This window comes from Macrosteles quadrilineatus, unplaced genomic scaffold (assembly GCF_028750875.1).
Source record: "Macrosteles quadrilineatus isolate MER2022 unplaced genomic scaffold, UCM_ALF_1.0 Scaffold_6__1_contigs__length_79288215, whole genome shotgun sequence".
Lineage (NCBI taxonomy): Eukaryota > Metazoa > Arthropoda > Insecta > Hemiptera > Cicadellidae > Macrosteles > Macrosteles quadrilineatus.
In genome coordinates this window covers 1,668,907-1,693,463 of record NW_026542599.1, presented here as the reverse complement: position 1 = coordinate 1,693,463, position 24,557 = coordinate 1,668,907, and positions in this window count along the sequence as shown.

Genomic DNA, 24,557 nt, shown 5'->3' with positions numbered 1-24,557 from the left:
TTTAGTAAGGAATGATCGAAGCCTCCATCTATCATCCATGACGTCATCTTAGATAAGGACCTGTTATCTCTAATGGGGCTCGTATATCTCTGGGAGTAACATTTACTACCTAGTATAAAAGTGCAAAAATAACGAACTATTTCCAAGATAAGTAAAATTTAATAATTTAGATGATATAAACTGAAAACCTAATGTAGAACTAAAACTTAATTTTGCCAATATTAGATGGCAATTAATGTTTTTAATTGGGATTGAGCCAATATACTATTACTAAGGCGTAACGATCGTTGTCATAATAAATAGTTTTTGAAAAAAATATAGAATTTTCTCAAAATGTTTCACGAGATGATTTTTAAAAGGTTATTGGTGCTCAAATAAATTTTACGCACAGCTATGCTGTCCGAAAACTCAAACACAACATCATGTGTGTATCTATTTTCAACTAAATTATACAGCTTAACAAACCATTATTGCATTACATAAATACAGCCGCAGGTGTCAAAAGAACAAGCAATACAACTAGAAAAACATTTTGGGTTATAATAAATGATTAAATCGTGATAAAAAATAAATGTATCTAAATAATGTACAGTTTTACAAATTCTTCTTTAAACTTGCCAAAATAAATAAATTTCAAACATGTACTATCCTCTAGCCTAATTATAATCTATACACAGTTAAAATGACAAAGTCAAGTTTATTTTTTTTTTTTAAACCAACTGATATATTCATTTCAGAATAATATGATTATGGAAGTAGAATACATTTTTGCTGCCTACCTAATCTATTGGTTTTCTAGATAGCGACCGGATTTCACTCTCAAGGTCTTATTGTCAAGCCTTAAAACGTGTTGTGGCTTTTAGGAGGTTGTCAAGAAGTCTTTAAAACAAAAACACGAGACATGAACAAACATTTTCACGAATAAATAGTATAGTATGGCCATACAACAACGCTAATGATCACGGTGCGGCTTCGGGTTTAGGTTGTAGGTCAAGACAAATATAACAAAGACAAGGATTAGGCTAAGTCCTAGCGTTGACCAATTTCCGCCGTCACAGAATAGTATAGATTTAAAATCGATGATATTGTTATTATTATGGAAATAAATTACAATTATCAATATTTGAGTTACCACTATTATTACATTCAAATAATTGTTTATTTTAACCCAAACAAGGGTAAATGATGAGTGAACAATGAAGTAAGATTAAGCTTTGTTACTGGCTAAGATCAGCTGTTTCAGTAACCAGATCATTCATTTAGAGCCCTATCAGGGACAGCTGGGTAAAGTTCCGAGTCATAAAAAACTACAAACTTTTCTCAGGATCGAACCAGCGACCTTTGATTGTAAGGTGAGCACTATAAACACTCAGCTACCCAATCGGTTATGCGTTCTTGATTTTATTAATATTTTAAATATTTAAAATCACATGGTTTTGTATCGTTAGACTTAGCTATTATTATCGATTGGTATTCATTGTATTATATTTTTTTATTTTTTATTTTTTGTAAGGCCCAAGATACAACTTTGTCATACCTTTCATGTTACGTGATGTGCGTGTACGGTTCCAAAGAACGTGACCTACATGTCAAATGTACTTGTTGGTCTTAGGTAGAAATTGTAGGGTGTCACGTTACATATTAAGCATCTCGTGCCTTACTAACATTGTCAGTAAGTACGCGAATTGTAGTCAAATGTGCGTGATGCAGCGTTACGGTGTGTTTTACACAATAAGCACGTAAACCTTTAGTGTGGGCTAAATTTAGACTTTTATTTCTCCATTGGTGACTAATATACAATCATACGGTTCTCAGAAAATAGAGTTAATACTGTATTGAAGTCATCTATACTGTATATTAATAGGAAAGCATGTTTTTTTTATATGTTTTTCTCAGCTCGTGCACATCGTAGGGAAAATATACCTATACTCTTAGAAAGATATTTTCCTGTAGGTGTGCAGAATTCCTTTTAAAAAATAAAATAGGCTCAAAAATAAGCACAAAAAATGGATTGAAAGTTTTTTTTGAATAATAAGGCCTTATGGGTTGCTATGCTATCGACGAAATAACAACTAAATATAAACAGAAAATCAAAACAAATCCAATTACATGATTCATTTACAGCGTGGGGTGAAAAATAGAGAAGTCTGAACATTAGATATTTTTGGTCGAGTTTTTGACCAGGGAAAGACATCTCGTAAATATAAAAAAAATACTTTTCATCATGAAATTTATATATTTTCTTTAACTTTGCTTTTTGAGGAACTTAGTTCATTTTAATCTAAAATTTTACATAAGTTGTTTACATGTATAAACTATATGAAATAGATACATTTAACGAGCCCATGAAATCAATAATACACAATTACATATAAATAAATAAATAAATAAAAACGTCTTTATTAGCCAGCATTTCTCAGATACATGTCAGTTTCTCAGAACAACTTTTGTCATTAACCTACTGCACTTACAACTAAACATTCATATCTTTTAAAAACTTGTTAATCTTTATATAGTCTGCACAGTTGTGCTATTTCCTATTGTATTGATCGATTGGAATCAAAATCTGTTTGATTTAAATCCTTATGTAAATAATATCGTATTTAAGTGACCTGATTTTTTTATAAAATCAGAAAACCATTTTTAATAATTAAAACGATGTGATAATTAAAACACTGCTTATAAGTTAAAAGTTTATGTCAATAAGCTATGTTTCAATATATTTGTAATGGATGACGTGTATTTGTACTACAAATACAAATACAAATGCTTCTAAGAATATTTAGCAGATGAACAACAAAATTAGTTCAATATGATGAATAAATGTGTCCTAAAGATAATGTAAAAAAAAACAATAACATGTTGTTTTATTCAGAAAGGTTGTTCGAATATGATAATGGTTTGAACGAAGTTATCCATTACTGTATGCTACACTAAGTTAGTGTTTGTAAAAACTAAAATATCTCGATGGCTCATTACAAAAAAAAGTGATTTCATTATTAAAATGTATCTCCTATTTATTTTGTCTTTGCATTTGTTTTGGTAATAGTTGTTAGTAATGATTAGGTAAGAACTTTCTTCATAAACTGAATTTTAATTTAAAAGTTTAATACTTGAACGGAATTTAATATAGAGCTCCAATCAACACATGGTTATTGGTTACTAAGGGCTGATTGAATATTTAATTTCATCTGATTCCATTACACTCTACAACCACGGATCTTTGGGTGACCTACGTTTTGGATCCAATTCTGAATTATAATAGTATAAATCAAGATAATAAATTCTTAGAATAAAGCAAAATGTGTACGGTCTAATAATTAAGAAAATAATATTTAATCTAAACACTCTATGGATTTCAAAATCGAAACACCATAATATATTCTTTCCTCACTTTGTTTTATGTTTTTGCAAAATTCCGTAAATGTAGTTTACTACAGTGTAAAAACAAAGCTTTTATAGACTTAAGTGCAACGAAATAGGGTTTTCTTTGACGTAAGAATAAACAAAGGGCATCGAGATAGCCATTGGCCATTTCCAGTGAATCTTTCAAGCTCACTTGACATGTTGGGTATTAAATCTAAAGAAAAATTTCGTATACCAAGTATTATGGAATGTAAAAAAAATTGTTTAACATGAAGGGTTTACCATTTTCAGTACAATATTGGTCACAAGAGCCACTATTTTTTTTGTTTTAATGTGACCAGATTGGGTTTTATTTACTTGTATTTATTGGTAGTAAAAAAATTCAAAAACTAAACTTGGCAAATTATTTCGTGCTCAGAGTTTTTGTGTGTATTTTAAAATGAATTCTATCTAACTTTACTGACCAAAACCCAAACAATTTATGAACGATGGACTTTGCTTCAAAAATCACTTGTTTGCTTACATAAAAGTTTTTTTTTTTTATTTTTTTTTAGTTAATTTCTATTCGTTACTTAATTACAACAATAATCAACATTGTATAATCCTTGTGTAGTACTATGTATGACGTACCGAAATAAAAACATCAACCACTATTTTCCCTGATAGTTGGGCAAAAAACTCTGTTAGATGCCTTTGTAGCATATTGTAATTAATGATGATAAGCATTATGTGTTCGCAACCTAATCGCAACCTTTTACTACATCACCACATCAAAGATGTTAATTCATGCAGTTAATAACATTTAATTCCTCTATCTTGTTTGAATTTGGAAAAGTACATAACCATGAAGGAGAGTTGTTACTAAACCTAAAATATCCTAGGCTATAATAACATAGACAAAATGAATTAAATATAGACCATAAATATAGCTGTGCTGCGGTTACCATAGGTTCTGGCGCACACCGCTGGTAGCGCCATGTAGTTACGGCCTACGCGCTAGGTAACTACACGGCGCTCCCAGCGGTGGGCGCAAGATCCTATGGTAACCATGGTAACCACTGCACGGCTGACAGTCTATATTTAATTTTTTTTGTATATGATAGTAATCAACAGCGATCAGTTCCTCCGACCTTCAACCTTAATATAAGTTGTATATTAAGGGAAAATAGTTTTCTCTTAAGAAATGGTCTAAAAAGTAAGGACGTACGTCACAACCTAAGAGGATGCTATGTCTGATCCATATTTGATTGGCTCCCAAGTCAAAGTAACCCGATTCTCGGGCACAGAGAGACTAGTGTCTAGGTTGTATTCGAAATAAGAGTAAGTAACATTGGTTGTTGCAAAGTCTAATGTATTTATTTATATAGCATGTAAAAAAGCAAGTGCAAACAAAACGATTATGTACATGAAACTAACCTTATTCTCTAGTATTTTCAAAGGTGGTCTCTGTACCTTTCCCGTACTTTGTAATATCTAAAGGCTTTTACATGGAAAATGTCGATACAACCCACTCAAACCGATACTCCAAAACAATATTTATTAACTATATAAATTTGCACATTGTTATCAAATTTATTTTCTACTTGAAACCCCTCAGAACAATCTTGCATCCTATCCAACTTGTATTATTTAACCAACCAACATGGTCATTTAAGTTTAAGGGGGGAGAAATAAAATGTTATATCAATTCAATTTGATATACTGTAATTACATTAATATTTTGTTTGGTACCATTTTTCATTTGTTAGGAAATGATTATTGAAAACCAGGGATTTTTTAATACAAGAATAAATACATAACTTTTGACCATTCGTTTGATCATGGATTCAAAATAACACAAATTTAAACTCTCTTATGCAGTAAAATGTATAAAGGATAACCGCTTACCCCTTTAAGCTCCGAAAGCTACATTCATGATATGAAACAATTAATTTCTCTATCATATTAGAGAAATACATTTAAAATGCAATTTCCCATTGCCGAGTCGTGGATGTTGCAATCTTAATACGAAGGTACGAATTTATAAATATCTCTATTATTTATATGATCCGTCAAATTATCTGCATTATTCTCTTTATCTGTTATCGAACCTTGAACCCCCAATTTATCTTTGGTAAAATCCTTACATAAAGTAATTTCTAACTTAACCTTAACATGATGCTTGGAGTTACATGTATAGGCTTCTTCGACCTGATTACCGAATAGTCTTGTATCCCATATAACTGGTATTGTTGAACTATTTGCTGTATAAGATACAGAAAATATTTGACTTGAAACAGAACAATACAATTAATGTTTGATTCTAATTTAAATCTATAACCACTTGGTTACCCAGAGGCATCTTTTTGCTCGTGATTTTTTTCACTTAAAACAAAGGCATACTTGGGAAAGTTGGAAAAACAAAAAGAAAGGATTTATTTAACAGAAGCTGATATAGTTTTTTGTTTCTGACATTAATTGTTTCATAAAATAGATGAGAGTGTGCAAGTCTTTTGTAACGTTTTTGCTACTATTGACTCTCAAAATGATATTCTACGAATTCAGCATTGTTCGAACGTGGACAAGGTACTTAGTTATGAAAAATTCATTGAAACCTCTCAATAATTTACTAAAATGTTTTATTTAATTTTAAACAGTTTTATTGAAAAGTGCTGAGACTTTAAGACTTTACTAAGAATCTTAGAACATTTTTATTTTATCACTATTTAGTATCATTAAAATGTTGGTTGGTGAAATCACAAAGTGAATCTTTCATAAAATACCACAAGCTTTTAATGAATTTTGGCATTTATCAGTTAACTAAAGTGTTGGAAGTAAACAATATTTAATTTTGCATACCGTAATGTCAACGTTAAACCAACAAGTACCTATTTAACTTGTGAATCACGTTCTCTGGGACAATAGAAGCACATCACGTAACCTCAAAGGTATTACAAAATTGTTACTCAGCCTTACCTATGGCTCTACGAATAAAATGAATATTATTTTTATTTATTTATCATTTGAAAATTGGTTATGCGTGATATTTCTGAATCGTAGTGCATTTAGACACTAAATGATTAATGAACAGTGAAATGCGAATACATTTTGAATAACAGGTGTCATTCAGTTGAAAATTTGCAATTGTAAAATATTTGCTTAACCATATTTTGTAGGTCAATCATAAATATACATGTATGGTCACTATGGCAAATACGATATTCCTTATTTAATATGATTGCCCCTTAAATACTTATTTTTTTTTACATAATTTAGGTTAACATTGTACTTCCCTACAGTTGAAATCCTGGATATTATGTATGTTGTACAGCACATCTTTTATCAATTTAGGATATAAAACTGTTTGTATCCCAACATATATCGTATTATTATACACGTTTAAATAGGAAAACTTAATTTTCTCTTATTATTTGTTGACCACAAAGGCTCTTTAAAACAATTTCCACAAAATGTCAATTAAATGAGGTTTTGATTACTTAGGAACAATGTTAGTCACGAAATAATCCATTGGGATTTTTGATTCACCAGAGGATTTCAGCGACTAATTTTACAAGCCACTATAATCCATCCAATTTGTACTATTATCACTCGTATATGGTTACCACAATTAGTATTTTAACAAACCGAAATAGGTCATATCAATTAACTGGATAAACTACGACTCTAGCAATGATTTCAGACAATAAATGGTTAACAAAGTTCAAATAATTGATTACAGGGTCTGCATGTTCTTGGTTGATTGTTAAAAGTGACAATCAATGTTTGTAATGGTTCGAAACTGGACCAAACTATTCCTGCTCATTTGGCTTTAAATAAATGATCCTGCCTAATGAACAACATCTTAGTCAGTACCAAAGCTACACGGATCATCACACTTCATTTGACACTCATCCTTCACTCAAATTTGGATTAAAATACGCACCTAGGTGACGCCACTATTTCAATTTTATAATATTATATAATAACCGTTAGTAGAATTGTTGCATTAATCGAATTTAATGTCGTAAAATCGTAAAATATAAAGGTGAACCAACGTGGTTATGTTGCAGCAGCCGGATGCACGTCCTGGATCGCTAAAAAAATAGCCTCCTCTTTGGTGTTCAATGTGGGAGTGATAATTGTTTGAGAAGGAATTTAAAAATAAATACAACAGTGATTTCAACAGTTGTTAAGTACATACTTTCAAAGTGGTAAGAGAAGCATTCAAATAAATTAGTAATTCAATTCGTCGATCCAATGATAATTTTCAATTTTCATTGCTGTGTTCCACAGGCGATACGTTTACTTTACTTTTAATGTTCACCCAAGTGAGGAGAAGGCAAAACACCGAATAATTTTAATTAAATTAATGAATTAACTAGGAAAATACGTTGTATTCAATGTATTCATAAAATACAATTTTCTCAGAATAAAATATTCCATCACCTTTGTTGTGGTGGTGAACAACAAATTACTGATAAATAAGCCTTTCATTTATGTAATTAACTATTATATAAATTAAATTCACACCATAAAATTGCTTCGTTTGACTGGCAATTAATCATGTTTAAACCTGATTTACCTTTGATTTTGTTTACAAGAAAACTTCTAATTGATAATTAAAACTCATAAAATTTCTGATATCCTTTAAATCTACTCGATTGCTTACTTGTAAAATTAACCAACAATACCTTTATTTTCTTTAACCTTCATCCAAATTTTAAATTTTATAATAACTACTTTGTAATGTATATTTCATTGTTGATTTATTTTCTAAGTAGATCCACTGTTAGTGCTATTAATGTATAAGTAGGGACCTAAGGAAATACAATCCTGAAATTCAAGTACATTTCATTGATTGTATGATTCCTAACTAATAATGGAGTAGAAGGAATTGAGAAAAAATATAAGTTACTTTACATTTCAAAAACCTTTTTTACATATTTTCTTTATTAACCTAGATTTAAAATGTACAAAGGATTGGTATTGTGTGTAATATTAAACCCTCATAATATCGTTGTACTATACAACTAGTTACAGCCAATTAAATATAATTTCTAACCTTTGTTACTTGTAACTTAGTAAAAAAAAAATATATATTACTCTAATATAATACCAAACACACAATTACTCCAATATAATACCAAAGTGACCATTATATTGCAGCAAACGCACACACTGTAATAGCAAAAGAAATCAAAACAAACATGAGTTAAAAAAATAATTGCTGTCAAATATTGTATAGCGTTGTGTAGACTTATACATTGTGCTGATCATATAGAGCCTCTATCAGCATGGTTCCTACCTACTGATGTACAAAGAGTTTCTAGAAATCCATCAGCATATTGAGTACTCTGTGATTGTACATCAGCGCTGTGTAGGCTCATCCATTGATCACATAGCATGATACCTAGCTGCTGCACTTGCATTAGCGTGGATTTTGAGATTTATCAATCAATGCCATGCATTTAAAACCTTAATAAATAGTGTTTATTTTAGTAGCATACTGTTAACTGAACACGGTGGTTACGTAGTGGATCATTATTGTAAAATGTTGCTCGCTGTCCACACGAAAGGAAAGTAAAGAGTAAACACACTGGTAAGGCCAGCAAATATATTGTTCAAAAGTTGGTGTTTTTTTCTATCTTTTACACTGACGACATTACACATGTCTGTGCGTATACAACACAGCGAAGGGTGCACAATAGTGAAGGGCAGAGCACGGAATAGGATACGAACCCATGCATCCATTCATCCACTCTTAACAATTTTCATCAATACAATATACAGAATACACAAATCGAAATTAATGAGATTTTCTCATAAACGATCAAGCAAGCCACAGACATTGATCAGAAAATTGTGTTTCTACGAGCCTAGTTTAGTTTAATCGCGTTAATGAAATTTAATATAATACTATACTGATACTCACACTATTATATTCGTAAACGAACTTAGAAACAAAAACATTTATCCAACTATATGTTTGTCGGATTGTCATACGTCATCGTATGCCAGTTGTATTTATGGATCTATTCACCCTAATAGTTAAAACACTCTTAATTGGAACAAGTTCACATCTTAAGGGAATAATCTTAGTATTATTTTAAAGGTAATCTATCTTCAACCAAAATTTTTAATAATCCTCCAAATAAAAAGTAACTAAACTGGAATAAAAAATGTCCTCTAAGAAAAATCTCCTCTTTTAAAGATGTGCCAAAGAGTAATTGCTAAAGTTAGAGAGAAACTTTTAAAAGCGTCAAAGAATATAGTTTAGCCTTTGATGTTACAGGAAGAGAAAAGTATAACTAAAAACATAATTTTTCATCTGTTTACTTTATTTATTACTTTTTAATATTATGGCAAATATTTATACATGATATCTATTAAATACCCCCGCCGCAGCAAACCTGCAGACTAAGCGAATTTCCATTTGACTGATTGGATTTACACTGAAATGTCTACTTAAAAATATAACATTTATTCTTGAATTAAAATGGAATTAGTTTAACAAGTACTTAGGTTTGCTGCATCAGGGAGGGTGAAACTGTTTTTTTTTGTTTTTTTTTTTTTGTAAAATGTGAATAGTTAGTAAGAAATAAAAACATTTTCCAAATTTGATCAAAATATGTCCACAAACAAGCAAACTACAACAGTTTACTTATTCTCCATAAGAATAACATGGGAATTTTAAATTTACAATTTTTTGGAATTTTCTCCGTAACCATTAGGCGCATAATAACGCTTCAATATACTAAATTATTTGTTTTTTTAAGCTCTACAAAATGGTTTGGAAAGAAATTGCTAAATTTTATGTTTTTTGGGTCAAAAATGGGAAAAACCTATTTTTACCCCATAAAACCCCCCGTAAACCCCCGTTCCCATTGTCCGATCATGCTGGATCGCGAACTCGTTCGAATAAACGTACGTTTACACGTTTGTACCAAATTTCATCAAAATCGGATCATTTTTGCTCGAGTTATCGTGCTGACGGACACATATATATATATATATATATAAATAAATAATATATATATGAATTTGAACGGATGGTGTTTTTGGCCTCTAGGGACATCAAAACGAAAAAAAATCGGTCCCGGGTCCAGGTCTTACCATGAGTACTACGGCAATAGCTTATTCCCTATATGGGAAATTCGCTAAAACACTACTAGTCTTAAAACCTTAATCATATTTTTGACTAAAACCTCTTAGTTCCGATTAGTTGATTTTTTTACTCCTCGTGTACTATGTCGTTACTGAGATAGTCTAAATATTTCCAAAATTGTATGAATAACAATGATAAAAATAAATATAAATGTAATAGTAAAATTCGTACCTAAGGATAAAAATTAGGATTTGCTGGCTCGAGATCATTTTCTGCAAAACCCCTTTGTCTCGTGGTACGAACGGTATTTTTCACCACACTATACACAATTGAGAAAATCTATACAATATACACTCTAACAGTCAACACAACGGCAACTTGAAGGTTATGTGAAGAAATATTTTGAACAATCAGTAAAAATAATAATAGATAGTTGCTAAGCAGCGATGATAATATAACAAGTATATTGCAATGCATATGGATACAGCTTGTGCATTAAATTTACATTAATGTTTAAAGTAAATAAGGGATTCTTAGATTTTCAGCCTGAGGACCACAAAAACCTGCTCGGTCCCCAAAAGACGATGACAGCTGGCATGGGCAGAAATACGTAGCTTCTAGCCTCCAATGAACGTTTGTAAAACGGCTACTGAAATGTATCATTATGCAATTTTATTTACCAATCTATACAAAGTTTTCAAATGAATGCCAGATAATGGGGAAAGTCTAGGTCAATGCAAGTAATTTAATGTGATTGTGAGGATAATAACTCTTAGGTATTGTTAACAGAGTCGCGTATAGACCTTTTCGCTTAATATATTAATAAATTTACTTAACACAATTTTATTCAAGTATGTTAACACTTTCCGTTTTAACCTATCAGTCACAAAGAATTTCTAAGGAGTTCTAAGAATTTTAGTACACGGTATTTAAAAATATAAACCAACAATAATAAGGAAAAGAATGTACGACTGTTAATTATAACTGGCAGCACTGAGACGCTATTTCAAGACACTGCTTTCTTGGTTTTACAATCTTTTTTACTGCTGCCTGGGACACTCATATATTAGTTGTAGTCAAGTTTGACTTATCATCTATGAATGAAAGAAGGGATTAAATGTTAAGTTTACTTGAAGAGGTGTGTTGTAAGTGTACCAAAAACCATACAAAACATATCTAAGATCTACATGTTTTTATTTTAAAGTTATAATTATCATATTGGGTGGTTTTCAGGCACTCCTTGTAGTATTTCGTCTACAATGATTTGTAGTAATAATTTAAATAATTTTTATAGTAATAGTATCATGAATTTATAGTAAAAACATGTATTGGTAGGATTTATAATTTTTTCACTTAAAGAAGTACCCAACCTAACAACTATGTATCAACTAAAACTATAACCTAAAAACTATGTATCTATATTGAGCAATAGCATTTTTTTTTATGAATTATATTCCTAAGAAGTGTAATTATTCTTATATTTTTCACTGCCACATAGATAAACATAGCAGGTTATCTAATAAAGCAAAAGCCAATAATTAAAAGAGCTAATTGTGTTAATGTAATTATTAGTATTCAATTACATAATTGCTTATGCTGCGATGAAAACATGTCAAAGTGTATAATTAATTATTTTTTACCACAGTAACAGGTGGTGCTAATAACACCTTTGTTGGTGTTCTGGTCTTTATAATGAATTAACATTAAAATGCCACTATTACTGATACAAAGAGTTGAAATCACTGTATCAAAAACTGTATTTGAAAATGCAACGATGATTTGTTATTAGAATAATTTATAAGCAAAGAAAAATTTCTAACGATCTAAGTTGCGACAACGAATTGGAGTTTAAATTAAATATCTATTAAATCTTAATTTATGAACACTGGATGGATTGGAGTCAGATAGTATTAGTGCGTTTATGTTGGCCCTTCAATTAGTGTTTAATAGTATATATATTATTTTGGAAACCATGTGGATTATATGGCTATTGAGAATAAACAAAACAAATTTGAATTTTAGATATGGAATTTGGTAGAATAGTATTATTAACATCATTACAGCAAAATTCTTAGAATGGTTAATTTTATACAGAATTTTCCTAGAGCCTATAATTTTAAATCACTGACACTTAAAATACAAAATATTTCGTTAATCATAATATGGTAGCAGCAATGAATTTTAATGTGTTTTCTCAGATCAATGGTAATATCAATTTTTTTTTATATTGTAACCGCATTGTTGGAAAATAGTTTGTCAAAATATATTTCACCTCCAGCTGATTCTGGACGTACCAATAAAGCAGTTTTAAGAGGCGGGAATAAGTACCATAGGGATTTTACTAGATAATATTTTTTTTGTCCTAGGACTCTAGGCACGAGCCTGGGATTGTTTTTCACATTACTTCAGGCTAGACCTAGGGGTTGCGGCATTATCACTTAGATAAAATCCATTGGTGACTTGGCGGGGATCGAACCCGGGACCTCAGGGACTGAATCCCGTGCTCTAACCACTACACCAGCTCGCTCCCCACTAGAATGCATTGAATAATACACTAGACACTTTTATAAAATATATCTATACAGTTTGCGGGTTTTGTTCATATCAACGTCACTAACAGTTTCAAACTAAGGAAATGACAAGAACAACTTTCTTTGACAACTCTATCGCTCAACTTCCTTTTCATTTTCCTTTCCTTTCCAAGTGTATCTCCTTTACAAATATCACAATAACACATTTTATTTTTTATTATGTTCTATTCCTGCTTAGCTTTAGGTAACATTATTTAAAACAACTTTACAGTATAACTCAACTGATTTTATAAGAACATAGAACTACAGTTTTTCTTAAAGCCATAGAATTAGGTGGGTTAGTTTAAATGTATAGAATATTGATATCCCCAAAACTCTGCGATTGAATACAAACCCTATTCTTTCATGATACTTTTGGGATATTTAATGACATTTACTTAAATGTTTGCTAACGTCTACTCCAAATAACATACAAACGACTACACAAAAGGTTAAAATTATAAATTATCATACGCCTGGAATTGAATTAAATTTTAAATTTCAATTAGAGTGTTGCGCTTTTTAAATGTAAAGAAGCTTAGCACTATACATACAGATTTCAAATAAACATAATAATTCAAGTTATTCTAAATTAGTATACAATCTAAAGATAATTGTTCTATGACCAGAATGGACGATGAATTGGAAATTCTAAGCAGAACATAGGTAACATCAGAGTAAAATTATTCATAGAACGGATAGGCCAATGATGTTTTAAAACCTTTGCTATTGTATTATTCTGACTAAATATAGCAATTCATATTCTAGTACTGCATATTTATAATCAAGGAATACAATTCTCAAAATTATGTAAAAATATATATATATTTTTTTTTTTTTTTTAAGGGAGATAAGGGAAAATGCTTTTACGCACACAGGTAGCCAGCCTGTAGTGTGAGACTCCTGAATCTATCGCAGACTACTCACTAAAAAACCCCCTCTACTCTGTTGGACACAGACCTGGAATTGTTTGTCACATTACTTCAAGTCAGGCCAACATGTTATCTAAGCCCTCAGGGCTCTCACCGTTTATGGCATTTGGATACTTTAAGACCTACACCGCATCCCGGTCAAGGTCGAGCTTCTTGGCGCGGAGAATACCCTGGATGTAATGTGACACACAGGTCCAATTGTCCTCACCCTCCGTCATCATCGGTATGACCGTGTCCACCGACAGCAGTCCTACTAACTGTTGAGCCTCCAGGCGGGGCCTTTCCCAACGCTGGCAGTGGAAAAATGTATGTTCCACGTCATCGGGAATGCCTGGGCAGTATATGCAATCGGGTGACACGGCTTTGCCCATCCTGAACAGGTACGACCGGAAAAAGCCGTGACCCGTCAGAAATTGGGTGAGGTAGAAGTCCACCTCTCCGCACCGCCGATTAACCCAAGGTTGGACTTGCTTTATCAGTCGCCTGGTCCAGCGTCCCCGAGTCTCCTGTTCCCAGCTCTCTTGCCACAGCTGGTAGGTGCGGGTGCGTTCCTCTGTTCGTGCCTGGTCCTCCCCACGGCGCTGATAAATTGCTTTTCTCTCCGCCGCCAAAAGTTTGACGGGGATGACTCCAGCAACCACCAGGACGGCGGGTTCGGACACTGTTCGGTAGGCGGATGCAACTCTTAGTGCTGCCTGACGTTGCACTCGGGCAAGCCGCATCCTATATACCTCCTTATTTAGAGCGTCTGCCCACACCTCAGCACCGTACAAGAGTACGGACTGGACAGAAGACATTAACAGCCTTCTACGGCTGGACCGAGGCCCTCCGACATGGGCCATCAACCGGCTAAGAGAGGAGACCACCCTAGCGGCCTTGTCCGCCGTACGGAAAATCTGATCCCGCCAGCTAAGCTTGCTGTCCACCATAATCCCAAGGTACTTGGCAGAACGAACGGTCTGGACTTCAACGGCCCCTACCCTCAACGGCACGATGGTGTCAATCCGTTTTTTTGTTAATATCACGATCTCAGTTTTGCTCAAAGCAAGCGAGAGACCGTGGTCTGTCATCCATGCGTTTATAGTACGCATAACTCGGTTCAGCTTTAGCTGAGCCAGCTCAACGCTACGTGCAGCTATCAAAACTGCAACGTCGTCCGCGTACCCAACCAAAACAGTTTCCTCAGGCATTTCAGACCTCAGGAGGCTGTCATACGCGACATTCCAGAGGTCCGGGCCGAGTATGGAACCTTGGGCAGCACCGGAAGTGACACTCATCGTCCGTGGGCCCTCTGTAGTGTCATACAAGAGGAGGCGGAACCGGAGATAATCCTCTATGATACGCATGAGGTATGCCGGGACGTGAAAGGTGTTCTCCAGAGCATCCAGCATATCGCACCACCTCGCCGAATTAAATGCGTTTCGCACATCGAGAGTGACGAGCAGCACAACCCTTCGAGAGTAGTGGTTAAAATCCTCAGCTCTCATCACGGCTTGCTTCACCTCTTCAACAGCGTCAACCGTAGATCGCCCCATCCTAAATCCATACTGCCGAGGGGACAGGTCCCCCGCAGCGACTACGGCTGAATTCAGTCGGGAACGTATCAACTTCTCGAGGACTTTTCCAGCCATATCCAACATACACAGAGGTCTGTAAGAGGATGGCAGGTCTGGATCTCCCTTCCCCTTCCCAACAAGCACAAGCCTAGCTGTTTTCCAGCACGAAGGGAAAACTCCTTCGACTAGGCAGGCATTGTACATGCGTAAAAGGATCAAGGGGTTAATAGTCAAAACCTTTTTGAGAACTTCGCCGGGTACCCCATCGGGTCCAGGAGCCTTATTGTTCTTCAGGGATAGGACGGCCGCCTCCACCTCTCCAAGACTGAAAAGTGGTACGTCATCCACCCTTCCGAAATCCCGCAGTGGGCGCAACGTGTGAGCCGGGAAAAGGGACTCGACTATCCTCTCCATAGTGGCCCCATCCATGACGGAAGGTGGAGAGCGGGTGCCAAGTTTCTTGGTTACCAGTTTGTAACCCAAGCCCCACGGATTGGAATCGATATCGTCCCTTAATGTCTCCCAGCAACTACGTTTACTCCGGTTGATGGCTCGACGAAGAGACCTCCTAGCCACTCTGTAAGCATCCGACTTACGACGTCTGTCTACAGGTTCTCTGGCCCTGGTAGCAAGTCTTCTGGCTCTCAATGCTGACCGACGCAATTCCGCAATCTCGGCAGTCCACCAGTACACAGGTCGCTTATTGCACCGGGATCTTCCGCGAGGCATAGACTCATCGCAAGCGGAGACGATTAGTCCCATCATGGATGTAACTAACACCTCTGCATGAGCCACACTAGTTGCGGGGGGAACCACCGGTGTTCCTCGTAAGATGGCTTCATTGAATTTTGCCACGTCCAATTTTTTAATATTCCATCGAACGGGCACTTGACGAAACGCGGCTACTTGTCTCTGATGACCATCCAGGACATCAAAAATAATGTACTGGTGGTCACTGCCCGTGTAATCCTCCAGAACTCTCCAGGCTCTGATCCTTGGCAAAAGGGACTCAGATGCAAGGGTTATGTCTGGGATCGTTCCCCGCATCCCAGGGCGCCGGAAAGTTGGCGTGTTTCCCTCGTTGACGACAACGAGTCCGGCTCTGGCAGCAAAGTCCAGAATGTACTTGCCCCGGGAATTGGTGAGGGTCATTCCCCACTCGACAGCCCTAGCATTAAAATCCCCACCCACGACGACGTGTCCTGTGGTATTGCGCACGCTCTCTTCCAGGCGGTCTATCTTCTCACGAAATTCACGGATGGCCTCGTTGGGAGTGAGGTAGACACTAAAGTAAGTGACATCCCGGCACCGAACCCAAACGAAACCTCGGCCCTTCGCGTGACCCCGTACTTTGTACTTTCGCTGCATTACGCGCCCAGAATGCAGCAGTACCAAGACTATCAGGGAACCAAAAAGATGGGTCCCTATCACGGTACTGGTACTGTTCGCTGACTAAGAGCGCGTCGACATCGTGTTCTAGGGCAAGCTGACATAGAAGTGCGTCAGCCGACCTGGATCGCTCAAGATTGCACTGAAGGATTCTTATCTTCGTGAAAGGACTTTCGCTTGCTGTAGTGCAGATTTGAATACACTACACTGTCCAGACCCAGCTATATGCTTCAAGTGTTTGTCAGCGAGCCCATTTTCTTTGCAAAGGAAACAGGACTCGACTTGGCAGTCCTTACGGACGTGACCGACCTCCCCGCACCGAAGGCAGTTCTTGCTTCGGTCGGGTCCCTTGCAGTTTCGGGAGGAATGGCCGAAACAGAGGCATTTAAAACACCTCTTCACTTCCACTCTCCGTCTGAGCCTGCAGTTGACCCAGCCGACTCTCAGATGCTGGAGTCCCAGCACTTTCGTGGCATGTGCGTCTGCCATTTCGGCGACCGCCATCCGCTGCTGACTCCTGTTCGGTTTTGTGAGCCACACCTTAAATAAAGCCGTTTGCCCGCCAAGCTCGGGGACAGCTTTCTTCAGGGCCTCAACAACATCAACCTCCGTCGACACACAATCAATGATAATCAAAAATATATATATAAAAGGTCAAATTTAAAATGAATCATTAATTTTTCCTTATTCCGTGACTTACATGTTTTCAGAATACATGCAAATATTTATAAAAAATGGGGCTAAAAAGCTAAAATAAAAATGTTACACAACATGATCATTGATCACTGTTGTATACTTTCTAAATAAATTCAATCATATTATACATTTCGAAGAAATATCTTCTTTAATCAATAATAACAGTTCATTAGTGTTTAACAAAGTCCCAAGAAACGGTTACATTAGCTAGTAAGAGATTATGTAGATCCAGCTCTGTAACGGTGTAATACATGCGGTATCGTGTTAGCTACAAGCTGCAGGATTGGGTTGAAATCTCTCTAATGTTGGCAAGCCTCGCCAACTAACTCTCACCATACCGTATGCCAATATTATTATGTTACCATATTGTCAGTTATTTACAAAATTCTTACAGTACTACATTTCATAAAGGACTGATTAAATTGCCTTTTTAAAAAGCTCACATCATTTATAACACCATATTTTGAAAGTTTACCCCGAAAAATCAAGCAGATTCTCTGTATTAGAGGTTTTTGAGTGCCAAATGATAGGGTAAAAAATAAAAATGACTGTCTGGGTAGCTGAGTTGTTATAGTGCTCGCCTAACAATCAAAAGGTCGTCGTTTGGACACTGAGACAAGTCAGTAGACCCAGCTGTTCCTGATCATTGGGCTTAAGAGTTGGCACTAGTCAATAATTTTGCATTGTTGTTGACCGTCAGATGTCATGCGAAACAATTGGTTGTCCAAGCGCCGATCAGCAAAAACATGCATTCACGTTGAAGCATATTGATCACGCACCATAAGCTTAATTAATTAGCAAGCAGAAAATCCTATGCGATTCTTGAATATATTATCCATGTGAATTGCTTTTCGGATTGTTAAAACTTTTGTTTTATAGGTTGAAAAAATCACAGTTTAAGTCAATATACAGGGTGTTCAAAAAAGGTAGCGACATATTTTATCTAGTGATTCCTTGGCTCAAAATAAAATATAAAACAAGAATAACATTTTTCCCAAAATCGCTTCATTAACCAAATATCCGCCATTTAGTATTTTTGACATAAACATTTCTATGAAACTTGGTATGTATGTTAAGGTAGAAGAGACCCATTAAAAAAAAAAAATCATCTCGATTCAACCTTAAATTTCAAAATGGCACAGCTCCCCATTAAATACAATTGGACCCTCTAATCTATTGTATTTTGTGGGGACCCTCTAAATACAAGTAGGCCACTTGTCCCATAACACCGGCACAGACAAGAACAAATGACATTTAAAATACGTTAGATTAAATAATTTCAAATCTCTAAATAAGGTCCAACAAAGTAAACATAAAACTTGTTTTACAGGATAACGATGAAAATGTGGTTGAATAATGTGATTTTGTTAAAACTTAAATTTAGTTAAAAACTTAATTAAAACTTCACCGCAAAACACAAGTTTCCTTTTGATGATTATAATAAAACTGCGTTTGAAAAACTGATTGGGGTGAAGAGTAACTAAGACTAAAGTTTTATTTAGTGTGACACGTAATTGGATTACTTAAAACTTTGCATGATTATAAAATCAAAAACTTTTTTTCAGGGAACCTAACTCATGCATCTTTTGACAAGAACTACGTAATTATTTAGCATTATGAACTAGAGTTAAAGGGTATTTTCTTAGCTACTACAGAGCTCGACTTTGTTCGTTGACGTTAAATAATTTTAAAGTACTTTTACAGTATTAGTTTTAGCTAAATTTATGAATTCTAAATTATTTTTAAATATATTTGATAAAATTTAATTTTTAATAAATTTCAATGAAAAAAAAAGATAGTGAAGCAAATATTATTACCAGACTGTTATATACACGATTATTTTTTTTTATATTGACAGTGACTATATTAATTACATACTTGAAATAGTTTCAATGTTGCAAGAAATGTGGTAGTACGATTATCAAGAATAAAATTACTTTTTTAGTTAAAGCTGAATAATTTATTTATACTAGAAATATAATTATACTAGCAGCAAAACCCGGCTTTTCCCGGTAAAATTAATCATACAATGTACAATTTAGGTGGTTGTAGAATTATTTTATTTTCTGTTTTCATAGATGTACACGTATCTTATTAAATCTGGATATTCATTGTAACACGCATTTTCTTAAATTGTAACTAAAATATCAACAGCAATTAAACTATCCAGTCCAGCTGATCATAATGAAAACAACATGTTCTTCATAAGGATAGCATGGGAACTTTAAAAGCCACTGGGACAGAGCCCAAGGGAAATTTTCAAAAATGTAAGGTCAGTTTGCAAATCTTCACACCTAGATTAATATTTTGGTAATATGTGGGGTTAAATCTTAAACAAAAAAACCTTTTTGTTTACAAAGTTTCATGTAGCGTATTAATAATATATATGTCAAATCTATGTTATCTTTAGGATCGGCTTCAATGCAAAATATCTTACGATATCACGCAATAACCACTAAACACATTTTATCAAAACCTCAATATGTCAATATAAGGTTAACTATGTATCTATTCAAGACATCGATGTAATATATCGTTGATTCAACATACTACGGAATTATGCAAATGCAGTTGCCATTTGTCTCCTGTCACTCGAACTGTCTGATTAACATTAACCAATGTTCAACGTGAACCTTACCTAGCAGATCTATAGGGTTCAGATCCCATATTGTAGTGTGCTTAATGCTATGTACCAGGTGTCCAAAAGTTATAAATGTTCTTAAAATGGAATATGGATAAACAAATAAACGGTATCAACAATTTGACACATACTTTCTTCAATTGGCATGTCAAAAAATCTTAACATGGGTAAGTGGTGAGAGTAACCATGATATTTTATAGAAAAAGTCAGAAAAAAATTTTCTTTTGAACACAAATTTTCCAGCATTGCAGGTTGTATAATCTTTGTAAAAAAAGCCCCTAACATTCTCAATAAAAAAAATCTTTAGTGCTATTTTCGTACAACTCAGATTTTTCCGTTATGTAATGGGGTTTATTAAAAAAACTTGGATATACCTACTATGGATTAGTTTCCCAGATACAAAATGTCATACAAATCTAACTACATGTTCAGTCTGTAGCTCTGTACACATTCACACAGTTTTTTTTTTAGTTCCGTGGTATATGAAACATGTATGTGGGTACTAATTCATGGTATCTCCAGTTGATTTGGCATTTTTAAGTTTACTTAGTAGTGAATTCCCTATAAAACCCACATATTAGTTGAACAATTATATTTTCACAAAAAAGATTATTCCAAAAAGTTTAATTAAAACTTAGTATGTTATAGTCCTTATAGCTGTCAACAAAATGGTACAGCCCCGATTGTTGTAAAAAATTATGGTTCAAAATGTATTGCAACATTTTCTTATAAAATATAGTTACTCCTACCGCTTACCCATAAGGGTTTTTGCAAAGCAAATGGGAGAAAGTATGTGACAGATTGCTTATACCGTTTCTTTTAAATATATTTCGATACTACAGTGGACTGTATCTCATAGTCATGTAGTACATACTACATATCTGTCAAATATATGTATTTATTGTTACGCTAATTTTTTTAGTGCTGTAGTTATACAGTGGTATCGATTTACTAACACTGAGAGTCATTAGCTGAATAAACTAGAAGACTTTCGACGTTATCTGAAGTTCTTTACGCTTTCTAATTTCCGGATAAGATTTTATCACCTCCGTAAACGTTCTAACTACTTGTGTTAGCTTCAAGAAATATCGGTAATATCTTGTCTGGAAAGAATATAAACGTTTGTTAGAGAATGCTGTAAGCATAAAAAGCATTTCCAGGAATTATGAAAGTAATATAAATTTTTGTGATAGCAAATTTATAAGCAAATTCGTTCTTTTGTATTTGTATTGTTCTCTTTTAGACAAAACTATCATAAACTAAGTGTTTTTTATTTATTTAAATCCAAGATTTATTTAAGGTATATATATATCAAACTAATAAACCTATATCAAAATAATAAGGTAATTTGCTAAACGTACACAAGTTTTAAAGGTATATTACACTTAAATCAATTTTTGTTAATAACGTACGAAGGTATGTTTCCTTTTAATACAATAGTGTTTTAGTTTGTTCCGTGACATACAATATCTTCAAAATTTTGATTCTCTAAAAAAATGTATGTATAGTCTATTTAAAAGCCTATGTGTTCCTTGCATTAGGTTTCAGCGCTGACTTTTTTTCTGATAGTTGATGTATACAAGACTAAATAAAATTTAAGGTTTTGAGTTGAAACTTTGTATTTTAATTTTATACGATTACCGTTGAATTAATTTCCTTTAATAATTTTATTTTTTTACTCTCAGTTGACATAACTATGTTTATACATTATCAGAGTTAAGTATATAATGTAAAATTATAGATTGAGAAAAACAATATTCTCCCAAATCATTTCACACGTGTTTACCTATTGATAGATTTCAAATTAAGCTACATATATTTCTTCTTTGTCATATCCTTATCTCTATCCTGGAACACAGGTCTATCAATCCAAATAGAAGAGCTCTCTAATTTCACGCACGTAAGAAATTAGAGTGTTCTCTGACTTGGATTGCTCAACAAATACAATTCAGGCAACAACTACAATCATACAACTACACAACAAAACCTAATAAACAATTACCAACTTATGTGTTGAATAAAAAAATGACTGTAAGGAACCTTAAAAATGTCTGTTATAAATAAATTATATTCCTTGAAAAGTATGAAATGCGTTACTACCTTCTACTACAAAGGAGAGGAAAAGGGTTGTGTCCTCCTAAGCCAAGTTCATCTGTATTTTGACTTATAATACACTACACACTTTTGTGTATAGAAAAATAGATTACAATAGAATAGATACAGATTGTACAAGAATAAAAAAGTATTTTGTTTGATGCTACATACAGTTTCAATTAAATATAATATAAAATAAAGTGAATGTAAATCCTTTTAAAAGTAAAAATCACAAAGTAAAGAAACTTTTTTGGTGGAATCATTTAATACTTAGGGTGTGTATTAGATTATCTGTTCATTAAAATAACATATGATGCTATACTAAACTGTGTTAACATGCAATTGGTTTGGATCCTACATACATTAAAGCAATGACTATTATACTAACTCATAATATTATTTATTTACATTCAGCTGCAATTTTATTACAATATCTTTTACATAACAGTGCCTAGGCTAATAAAAATTGAATTAAAATTCATTTATAGTACATGGCAAGAATACTTATTTTCTTAACCTTTTTTTACATATATAGTGTAAAATGTTTAAATATAACAGTTGTTAAACAATTAATTGTTTATTGCTAAAACATAATTGATTTTAATTCTTATTGTATATAGGTTAGACAGTCTATGTTAAAACGTTATTTTGTTTTTAAGACTATAGAAGGGTACAATATTAATGGTCATACGCCCATTAATATTAAATTAAGTTGTTGTTAAATTAAGTTATTTTATAACAATGCATAATTATTATTACAGCCAAAATATAAGCTAGCCAAATTGGTATTAGTTATTCTTCTTAGTCAGGTCTAACTAGCTTCTTAAAGAAAAAAACATTAGTCTTAAAGCTATATGCTAAAAGACTAGACCACTATACTATAGATGTTAAAGGATATGTAAGGTGATATAGTAACAAAAAGTTAACTTTTACTTTAAAGGATGTCATGTGTTTAAATATAAAAGTTTATTGTTATTTTGTATATAAAAAAAAATATAATTATAAGCATGATTTAGTGTCAGTAAAATAATTAAAAAAGATGATAATGCATTTCTTAAGACTAGTCCATCTTTTAAGTAATGATTATACTTGTGATATTCGAATCAGACATGTTGGAATACTGAAAAGTAACTAAATTAGAACTTCCTTGAATTTTATATTTTATAAAATTCTCATTAGGCAATACAAGATATATTTAACTAAATCTAACTATTTTATGAGCAGTGGTACATCTTCCAGGATTGAATTAATCCATGGATGTAATTCGTTATAAATCGTACAATGTATTTTATACATCTTACTATACCGTACTTATAATACACGTAACCTAACTAAATAATAGCCTCCAGCAATTGGTAACACATTTAATTGGTCTCACCATACACTGAATCCTAAGGCTTTTACCTATCTACTTAGGCCAGCTGTTGAAGGGTTTTGACTAAAATAAATTTGTTGTATCATGTTGAGTATCATGCTGTTGTAAGAAATTGTGTTAAATAAAAGATTTACATATTATGGCAGTAGATTCTAAAATACCATAAGTTGTCCTGAGCATGTCCACCAAGCGTCCCACCAATGTCACGCCTCAGTCCTTATATGAGTATGGTGGATAACATGAGGTTTTTTTGGACGACAAACCGAATACTCCATACACCTTAATATTACAGTTTAAAATTACTATAGTTATTATTAGTGGCTGCGCTGAACTACGTCCATTTTTAGGATAAATATGCCTGAAACCTAAAAATAACAATCAGAAGTATGTTTCACATTGACACATAATGCTAATACCTTTACTAGGGTGGCCAAAAAAGAGGTACTTGTCCAAACTGCTGTTTTAACTTAACTTCTGTTTTAATGGACATCACTCCAAAACAAACCATTAATAATGCGTTAAGAATTATGCTTAAGTTGAAAAGGGGTAAATCTGTTAAACATTTATTTATTTCCACAAAAACCCTAACGGTTTATGCTCTCAACACTTTAGAGACTGTAATGTATGTTAAACAACTTTAAAATCAAAATTTTGTAAACAACGTTCACCCGTACAACACCAGATTAAATAGACCGGTAGAACCACTTTTACCAAATATTCCTTTAAGTCATTCTTGCATTTACTTAAGTTTTGTTCACCAAGAAATGACCTTCGTAAATGAAACAACAATTTTGTTCCCATATATTTCGTTTTCTTTTTGAAACATTCTAAATTATTTTACCAAGGTAAAATGC